The sequence below is a fragment of the Cervus elaphus genome, chromosome X (assembly GCF_910594005.1).
Source record: "Cervus elaphus chromosome X, mCerEla1.1, whole genome shotgun sequence".
NCBI classification, from domain to species: Eukaryota; Metazoa; Chordata; class Mammalia; order Artiodactyla; family Cervidae; genus Cervus; species Cervus elaphus.
The window spans coordinates 151,751,149-151,760,517 of record NC_057848.1 but is presented as its reverse complement, the minus strand read 5'-3'; the positions used below and the strand labels follow the sequence as shown (position 1 = coordinate 151,760,517).

The window sequence follows — 9,369 nt, the reverse complement described above, 5'->3', positions numbered from 1 at the left end:
AACAACAAATAACATCATTTCAAGAAGACATTTGACAACATTTAATTTTTGAGCAAAAATAATAGAAATATAAATGTGCTTGTATAATTTTACAAATTATTTGTTACTAAATATTCCAAGAAAGAAGTGATTGGTTTAGATTAGGGACCTCATTATTCATCATAAGATTTGTTCAGAGTTTCGACTTTGAATTTTTATTTAATATGTGAGTTAAAAATATGAAGAATCAAACTGTGTATTAACTGTTAAAACTTTTTTTTGAAGTGTAGGTATACCTTGTTTGGGGAAATAAACATCATTAGCGAGAAGTAGATAATTTGTATGATAATTTTACCTAAATCAAATGGTTGCTAATTGAATACTATTCCAAAATTTATTATAGAAACCTATACATGAGCAAATTTGTTTTAAACCATAAAGTACTATATTTACAGGAAATATTAAAATTTGTAGTAACAATTTAAAGGAATCTCAGGGCTAAAAGTATCATGAAGTGATTTCATAGACTTAGTTTACTTAAATGAGTAAGGCCATAAGAAAAAAAATATGAGTGAATAAATTTTCCCATTGGAAGAGAGGAAGCATGGAAATGAGATCCCTCATTTTCAGTTTTTCATTCACAATTTAGTGTGCAGTCCTCCAGGGGATAGGACTAATAGTTCCATTACTGGTAAAAATATTAGGCTAAAATCCAGGAAATTGAGGAAAACATTGAAATATTAAAATGGAATTGAAAATATTCATGTATATCCATGATTAACTAGTGTGCTGATAATCTATTATACAAAACAATATTTCTACCAACTTAGAGGCTTAATGCAAGATACATTTATTATATTACACTTTTTGTGGGTCAGGAGTCTGGGCATAGCTTAGTTAGATGCCCTGCTTCAGGGACTAAAAAGCTGCAATCGAGGTGTTAGCCAGGGCTGCGGTCACATCTGCTTCCAGCCTCACATGTTTGTTGGCAGCCTTTCATTCTTTGTAGGCTGCTGGACTGAGGGCCTCAGTTTCTTGCTGGCTCTCAGCGAAAGGCTGCTCTTAGTTCCTTACCCAAGTGGCCTTCTCCAAAAGCAGCTCACAACATGGCAGCTGGCTTCTTTAAAACCAGCAAGGGAGATAGTGTCTTTGCAAGACTGGTGTTAGCCATACATGCTATAGTCACAGATGGACATATATATGATCATGTGCATCCTTTCACCTTTGGTACATGCTACTGACCAGAAGCAAGTCATAGTTCTCCCCACTTTTAGGAGAAGGTAGGTACATAAAGGTATGAACACCAGAAGACAGGGATCATAGTGGTCACCTTAAAGCACGTCTGCCACAATATGTATTTTTTTTTTAGGTCTGTCCATTAAAATGACCTAAAAGCAATGTCACCTCAGTACTAACGAACCCTCCCTCGTGCTCAGGTTGTAGCCTCTGAAGACCATTCCCCTTAAAGGGAAGCTGGGTCCTTTTGGAGAAAGAGCTTTTTCCAGGGCTGGGACAGGGAAAGTACAAGGAGATCTAGGGACATCTTTTATGCTCACAATCCATAATGTTCTCAAAAATCAATGAGGTTATGTTCCACTGGCCACAGTCATAACATTTAGAACATTATAAAGACTAATGGTGGCAATTAAAGGAAACAAATGAATTCTGTGAAAACCCATTATTTAATAATGATGTTCAAAATAGAGAAACTAAACAAACCCAGAAGGTGGCAGGTTGCTCTGAACAACTGTAGGACCATCTCTTCAATAGTCAACATCATAACAAAAGATACCTAAAAATTAAATGCTGTTGGTGGTCCTTGAACAGATCATGATTTGGATGAAACAACTGATAAGGGCATTTTTATGTTATTTGGGAAATTTTTAATATGGTTTAGGTATTTGATGAAATGGAAAGATGGAGTTTGTTGACTTAAAAAAGGAGGTTATAAAATAGCATGTACACTGTGATCCATCCTTGCAAAAAGTACACACACATGCATACACATAATAGTGTAGGAAAACCTCTTGAAGTACAGGTACTGAGGTGTTAACAATGGTGGATCTCTGTGACGGGTGGGGGGGTGTTTATGAATTTCTTCTTATTTCTGAAACAAATAACCACAAATTAGTAGCTTAAAACAATACAAACTTATTTTCTTATAGGTTTTGAGGCCTTCTGATTCCCCTCCTTCCCTTTTCTAAGAATCCTTGTGATTACATTGAGCGCACATGGATCATTCAAGGTAATCTCTCCATCTCAAGATCTTTCACTTAGAAAGACAGAGTGGGAGGGAGGGTAGAGTGGGAGGGAGGCTCAAGGGGAAGGGAATTTATGTATGCATATAGCTGATTCATGTTGTTGTACAGCAGAAATTAACCAACATTGAGAAGCAATTATCCTCTGATTAAAAAAAAAATCCTTCACTTAGTCACATCTGCAGAATGCCTTTTGCCATGTAAATGGTTCCAGGGATAAGGTCATGGACATCTTTGAGGAGGGCCATGATTCTGTATGCCACAGAGTATGTTTTTACTTTTTATTTTTGTGTCTAGATTTTGTAATTTTATATAACATGTATGTGTTACTTAAAATGTGTAAGTTAAGGCACTTACCTGGTGGTCCAGGGGTTAAGACTCCATGCTCCCAAGCAGAGGGCACAAGTTAGATCCCTGGTGGGGAAACTAAGACCCCACATGCACCACGGTGCAGCCGAAAAAAAGAAACAAAATTTTAAAAAAATATGTAAATTAAACGTAGAAAAATGTTATAGTTTAATTTCAAGTCACACGAATTGTGGTTATTTATAAACTTTACCTGGCTCCATGTGAAGTTTGAGCTTTGCATCCATTTATTTTCTTGCTTTTTATTTATGCCAAATCATAAAATTCAAGTTCACAATCCCATGTTGCTAGAAATTGCAGCAAGTGTTTGGTAGCTGGGTCAGAGACTTCTGTATATGGGACTGAACAAGGAGCCATGAATCGAGAAGTCATTTCTTCCATTTGTTGTCTCCCCCAGCCACTAACGGGTGAAGTATCAAACCCAAATTCTGTAAGGATGAATGTTTTGCCTTAGGAGAGTGGGTCTTCCTGGGGGCAGTGCCATCAAGGGTATACTTTGAAAACACATGGGGCTATTTTGGTTGTTACAGTGATTGACAGGAATCCCCTGGCAGGGATCTCCTGGCAGTTAGAGGGCAGGAGCCAAGAATGTCATGTGTCCTTCAGTGTCTATGACATTTGTACAGGGATGAACGTTCCTCTGTTTTACATAATTTTCAAATGTCCCTCTAGCCCTCCACGTGTATGAAAAAACTATCTGTGGTCATCCAAGCCTAAGCCTAACCTCATTTACATGTAAAGTTAAAGTACTTTCTTTCTTTTTCTAAAATTTACTTTTAAAAATATGGTATGCTTTCACAAATGTGCATGTCATTCTGTGCAAGGGCCATGCTTATCCTCTCTGTATAATTCTAATCTTAGTATACTGCTGCTGAAGCAAGCATAACTCAAAGTATTTTTTGAGCAGTTTTAATATCCTGGAATTTTCCAGGAACGGAACTACTGTGTAAATTGAAAGGAGTATGTGTTGTTTTGTTTGGAACCTTACCAAGAATGGTTTAATGTTTTAGAAAATCACACCAATGACATCAATGCCATTTATGGGCTGTGCTGGATATCTTCCATTGCCCTTCCAGATTCACTCCACCCTCTCTGCCTCACTGTACCCTGGGAAGGGATTGGATCAATAGATTTCCTTGCCCTCTGGCTTCTGGGTAGGTTCACTCATTCGAGAGCATGGGCAGGAGATCTGGAAGGCAAAAGGAGAGTGAGATATGCCACTTGAAAGGACCGCTAGAAACGAGATGTTATCTAATCCATGGAAGCATAAAGTTGGATATGACACCAGTATTCTGTTTGAAAATGATAATGTTATATATACGATTGAATCCAGGCTAGTCAGAAGGCACCAGTAAACTGCCTGGAGAGGTGTTTTAAACCTCTGTGGTACTTTATCCTATCAATTTATTTCTCACTTAATCCACATTTATGGCTTCCTGAGAGTTCTCTATGACTGGTTAACAGAGAAAAAGCACAGGCCTGGTTTTTGCACAGTTTGCTGGCACCAGCTAAAGGCAGAAGGTACTTCTAGGGGCAAAACTTCAGGCAGTACATCTTACTGTTCACTTCAAGTGGGAGGAGAGATGGCCTCTTTTCTCTCTGGGCATAGTATAATTGGGAGATACAATCTGACACAGCCCAGAGTGTCCCTGCTTGTTCTTGCTTTCTGTGCCAGGAATGCAAGGCCCTGACCACTTTACCTGACTCATTTCTCTGGGCTGTACGTGCAAGGAGCTGCCTTGAGGGAGGAGGTGATATTTCCTTCTGGGTAAAGAGCAAGCTTACTATAAAAGATGTCAATTCCCCAAGGCCAGTGTCCCATGGCTGTGATGCAGACATGAATTGTGTACATAGTATGTCCTCCTGGCCCCTCTGCATGGCCTCTTTTTGGGGCTTGGGGCTGTGGGGAACCCACACAAATATGCTGATGGTGCTGCTACTGCTTACTGTGCTGCTGGCATCCAGGAAATGGTAACAGACTAACTTGTTAGCTTGTAAATAGGAGAAAATCCCATACCCTGACAAATATTTGTTAAATACTTTGCTGTTGGCTTTATAAACCTTTTGCAAATTATGTGACATGAACCTGATTTTGCATTGAGTGTTGCAACTCAGAGTTCTTCCTCTGTGGCTTTGGTGCCTTAGGGGAAAATGCCACTTCTATGTTTGAATGTCTTATTTTTTCTCTATTCAGGCAAAACTGCCTTGGCAGAAGTGTCACTGCATATCTGTTGAAAAAGAACAGGTACATTTTAATGACTTCATGAAACCATTTGACAAAGTTTCATAGCAAACAATACTAAGGACTAGGAGTGAATGGATTGCTAATATTGTAAATCAGAAATTCAAATATTTGTTGTTAGGTTTTTTCTATTTACACCGTAGATGGATAACATTACATGTTCCTATTCCAATTGTTTGTAATTTTGTTTTGCCCCTTTCCTTTCCATAGTAAGTTTAATCTTCTTAGAATTGTCCTTATTTCTCATAGTTCTGAATAATGAAATTTCAGCATTTAGTCTGAAAAAACCATGGGCCCTCCTAACTGCTGTTGTAAGAAATCCCAGCAACAGAATAAGAAGACAATATTCTGGTTTCTTAAGATGTCCTTAAAATGTTATATCTAACAAAGGGATCTTATAAGATATCTGGAACTGAGAACTTACAGCTTATTCTGTGAAAGTAACCTTGGCCTTAAAAAGTCTGGGTTTTTTTTGTTTGTATTATTTAGTAATATGTTTCCCTGGTAATGCTATTTAAATCTACATCTCCATGTCCTAAAAGCTATGAATACCTATGAGTTGGTTTTAATAGCCAAGTGAAATGAATATTTATGTACACACACAAACGTGTATGCAAATATTTATAGCATCATTATCAAAAACTGGAAACAACCAGATGTCCTTCAGCAGGTGAATGGATAAACAAACTGGTTGCTGTTGCTGTTTAGTTGCTAAGTCATGTCTGCCTCTTTGTGACCGCATGGACTGTAGCCCATCAGGTTCTTCTGTTCATGGGATTTCCCAGGCAAGAATACTGGAGTGGGTTGCCATTTCCTTCTCCAGGGGATCTTTCCGACCCAAGGATCGAACCCATATCTCCTGCTTGGCTGACAGATTCTTTACCACTTTTGCCACCTGGGAAACCCGTAAACAAACCGGTGCATGCATACAATGGAATACTAGTCAGTAATAAGAAGTAAAGATCTATTGATTCACTCAGCAAAATGAATGAATCTTTCTTTTTGTGGTAAAGTATGCATAACATAAGCATTGATGAATCTTAATTCATTTTGCCAAGCAAAATGGGTCCAAAGACCCGAAAGTACTGTATGATTCTATTGATACGGCTTTTTGTTGTTGTTGTTGTTGCACGGGGTCTTTGTTGCTGTACAAGGGTTTTTTCTGTAACTGTGGAGAGTGGAGGCTACTCTCCAGTTGTGATGCATGGGCTTCTCATTGCAGTGGCCCCTTCTGTTGCCAAGCATGGGCTCCAGGGCATATAGGCTTCAGTAGTTGCAGCACTTGGGCTCAGCAGTTATGGTTCACAGGCTTAGTTGCCCCATGACATGTGGGATCTTCCCAGACAGGGCTCCAACCCGTGTCCCCTGCATTGGCAAGCAGATTCCCATCCACTGTACTACCAGGGAAGTCCTCATATGGCATTTTGAAAAAGGCAAAACTAAAGATATGTGTATTAGTTTCCTATCGCTGCTATAAAAATTTAACACAAATTTATTCTCTTACAATTCTGGAGGCCAGAAATTTGAAATCAGTTTCACTAGGCTAAATAAAGTCAAGGTGTTGTAGGGCTGGTTTCTTCTTGAACCTCTAGAGAAGAATTCATTTTCCACGACTTTTCTAGCTTCCGGAAGCAGCCTGTTTTCCTCAGCTTGTGACTCCTTCCTCACATCACTCCAACCTTTTGCTTCCATTCTCAGGCCTCCTACTATCTCCTTTGACTTTCTTGCTGCCCTCTTTAAGGACCCTTGTGATTACATTTAGGACCCACCTGGATAATCCAGGGTAGTCTGTCAGTCACGAGATTTTAATTTAGTCACATCTGTAAAATCCCCTTTGTCATATGATATAATATTCAATAGTTGTGGGGATTAGGACATGGATATCTTTCCATGTCACTATTTTTTTTATTTATTTATTGCTGCACTGGGTCTTTGTTGCTGCACACAAGCTTTCTCTAGTTGTGGCAAGCAGGGGCTACTCTTCGTTGCATTGCACAGGCTTCCTATTGAGGTAGCTTTTCTTGTTGTGGAGCGTGGGCTCTAGGGCTCGGGCTTCAGTAGTTGTGGCACCTGGTCTCAGGAGTTGTGTTTCACAGGCTGTAGAGCTCTGGCTCAGTAGTTGTGGCGCACAGACCTACTTGCCTTGTGGCATGTGGAACCTCCCCAGACCAGGGATCAAACCCATGTCGCCTGCACTGGCAGGCAGATTTTTTACCACTGAGCCACCAAGGAAGCCCAGTCTATTAATGTATTTTCATCTTTCATTTATCTTAATTTGCATTTGTTTTATGTATTTCTACTTCATTTACATGAATCATTTTGTGCTTCATTTAATAATAGTTAATACTACTATATTTCATATTTGAAAGTTGCTAAGAGAGTCGATCTTAAAAGTTCTCATCACAAGAAAAAAGATTCTGTAACTATGTATAGTGATGAATGTTAACTAGACTTATTGTGGGAATCATTTTGCAATATGTACTTATATTGAGTCATTATGTTATATACCTGACACTAGTATAATAATGTTTGTCAATTATACCTCAATATATGTGTTTTTAAAAGCCCATGTTTTAACTAATGTAAGACTGTCAACAAAAAGAACTATACATAAATACTGTTCTCTAGTTGGTAAATAGATACAGAAATATAGATAGGTCTATATATGTAAGATAGTATACTTAGATATATTTTCTGGCTCTGGCTGCTGAAATGACCTAGAAACAGTTACACCCCAACAGTAGGAAGCACACCTCGCATCCAGATCTTTGTTTCTAAACACCATTCTCCCATAAATGGAATCAGGGCTCCTTGAAGAAATGGCTGATTCTAGGCACTGGGGCAGGAAGATACAAAATGAGTACAAAACATTTGGTGGGACCAGAGGGGAAAAAAACAATGGGACCCTACACTTGTTCTTTCTAGACCCCTGCTATGAATCATACACTTTGATGTATTTTTTTAATATTTATTTTTATTTATTTATTTGGCTATGCCAGGTCTTAGTTGCAGCATTTGGGATCTTTAGTTGTAGCATGCAAACTGTTAGTTGTAGCATGTGGGATCTAGTTCCCTGACCAGGGATTGAACCTGGACCCTGTGCATTGGGAGTGTGGAATCTTAGCCACTGGACCACCAGAGAAGTCCCTGTGAGGTATATTTTGACTTTCATACCCTTGCTATATATGGTGTGTGCTTTCCCTGTAATAAACTGTACATTTGTAAGTTTTTCTCATTTTAGGGTCCTGTGATTACAGGACACAAAGTGATGCAGTTTTTTTTTTTTCAGGTTGTATTCCATTACAAATTATTACAAGGTTTTGAATATGATTCCCTGTTGTTTAGTTACTAAGTCATGTCCAACTCTTATGCTGCCCCGTGGACTGTGGCTTACAAGGCTCCTCTGTCCTTGGAATTTTCCAGGCAGGAATACTGGAGTGGGTTGCCATTTCCTCCTCCAGGAGATCCTCCCAACATAAATCTGTGTTGCTTATCTATTTTATGTATAATAGTTTGTATCTGTTTGTATTTAGAAAAGGCAGAGGAACCAGAGATAAAATTGCCAACATCCATTGGATCATTGAAAAAGCAAGAGAGTTCCAGAAAAACATGTATTTCTGCTTTATTGAAGCAATAGTTAGAACTGGACATGGAACAACAGACTGGTTCCAAATCAGGAAAGGAGTACGTGAAGGCTGTATATTGTCACCCTGCTTGTTTAACTTATATGCAGAGTACATCATGAGAAATGCCGGGCTGGATGAAGCACAAGCTGGAATCAAGATTGACAGGAGAAATATCAATAACCTCAGATATGCAGATGACACCACCCTTAAAGCAGAAAGTGAAGAAGAACTAAAGAGCCTCTTGATGAAAGTCAATGAGGAGAGTGAAAAAGTTGGCTTAAAACTCAACATTCAGAAAACTAAGATCATAGCATCTGGTCCCATCACTTCATGGCAAATAGATAGGAAAACAGCGAGAGACTTTATTTTTTGGGCTCCAAAATCACTGCAGATGGTGATTGCAGCCATGAAATTAAAAGACGCTTGCTCCTTGGAAGAAAAGTTATGACCAACCTAGACGGCATATTAAGAAGCAGAGACTACTTTGCCAACAAAGTTCTGTCTAGTCAAAGCTATGGTTTTTCTAGTAGTCATGTATGGATGTGAGAGTTGGACCATAAAGAAAGCTGAGTGCCAAAGAATTGATGCTTTTGAACTGTGGTATTGGAAAAGACTTGAGAGTCCCTTGGACTGCAAGAAGATCCAACCAGTCCATCCTAAAGGAAATCAGTCCTGAATATTCATTGGAAGGACTGATGCTGAAACTGAAACTCCAATACTTTGGCCACCTGATATGGAGAACTGACTCACTGGAAAAGACCCTGATGCTGGGAAGGATTGAAGGTAGGAGGAGAAGGGGATGACAGAGGACGAGATGGTTGGATGGCATCACCAACTCAATGGACATGAGTTTGAGTAAACTCCAAGAGTTGGTGATGGACAGGGAGGCCTGGTGTGC

At 39.1% G+C, this 9,369-nt stretch overlaps 1 non-coding gene across 1 annotated transcript; it reads right to left on the bottom strand.

Moving 5' to 3' along the window:
* Positions 1–3,381: 3,381 nt before the first annotated feature.
* Positions 3,382–3,486, bottom strand: LOC122691051. Its single transcript, XR_006340298.1, has one exon. It is a non-coding gene; the product is annotated as a U6 spliceosomal RNA (small nuclear RNA).
* Positions 3,487–9,369: the final 5,883 nt, after the last annotated feature.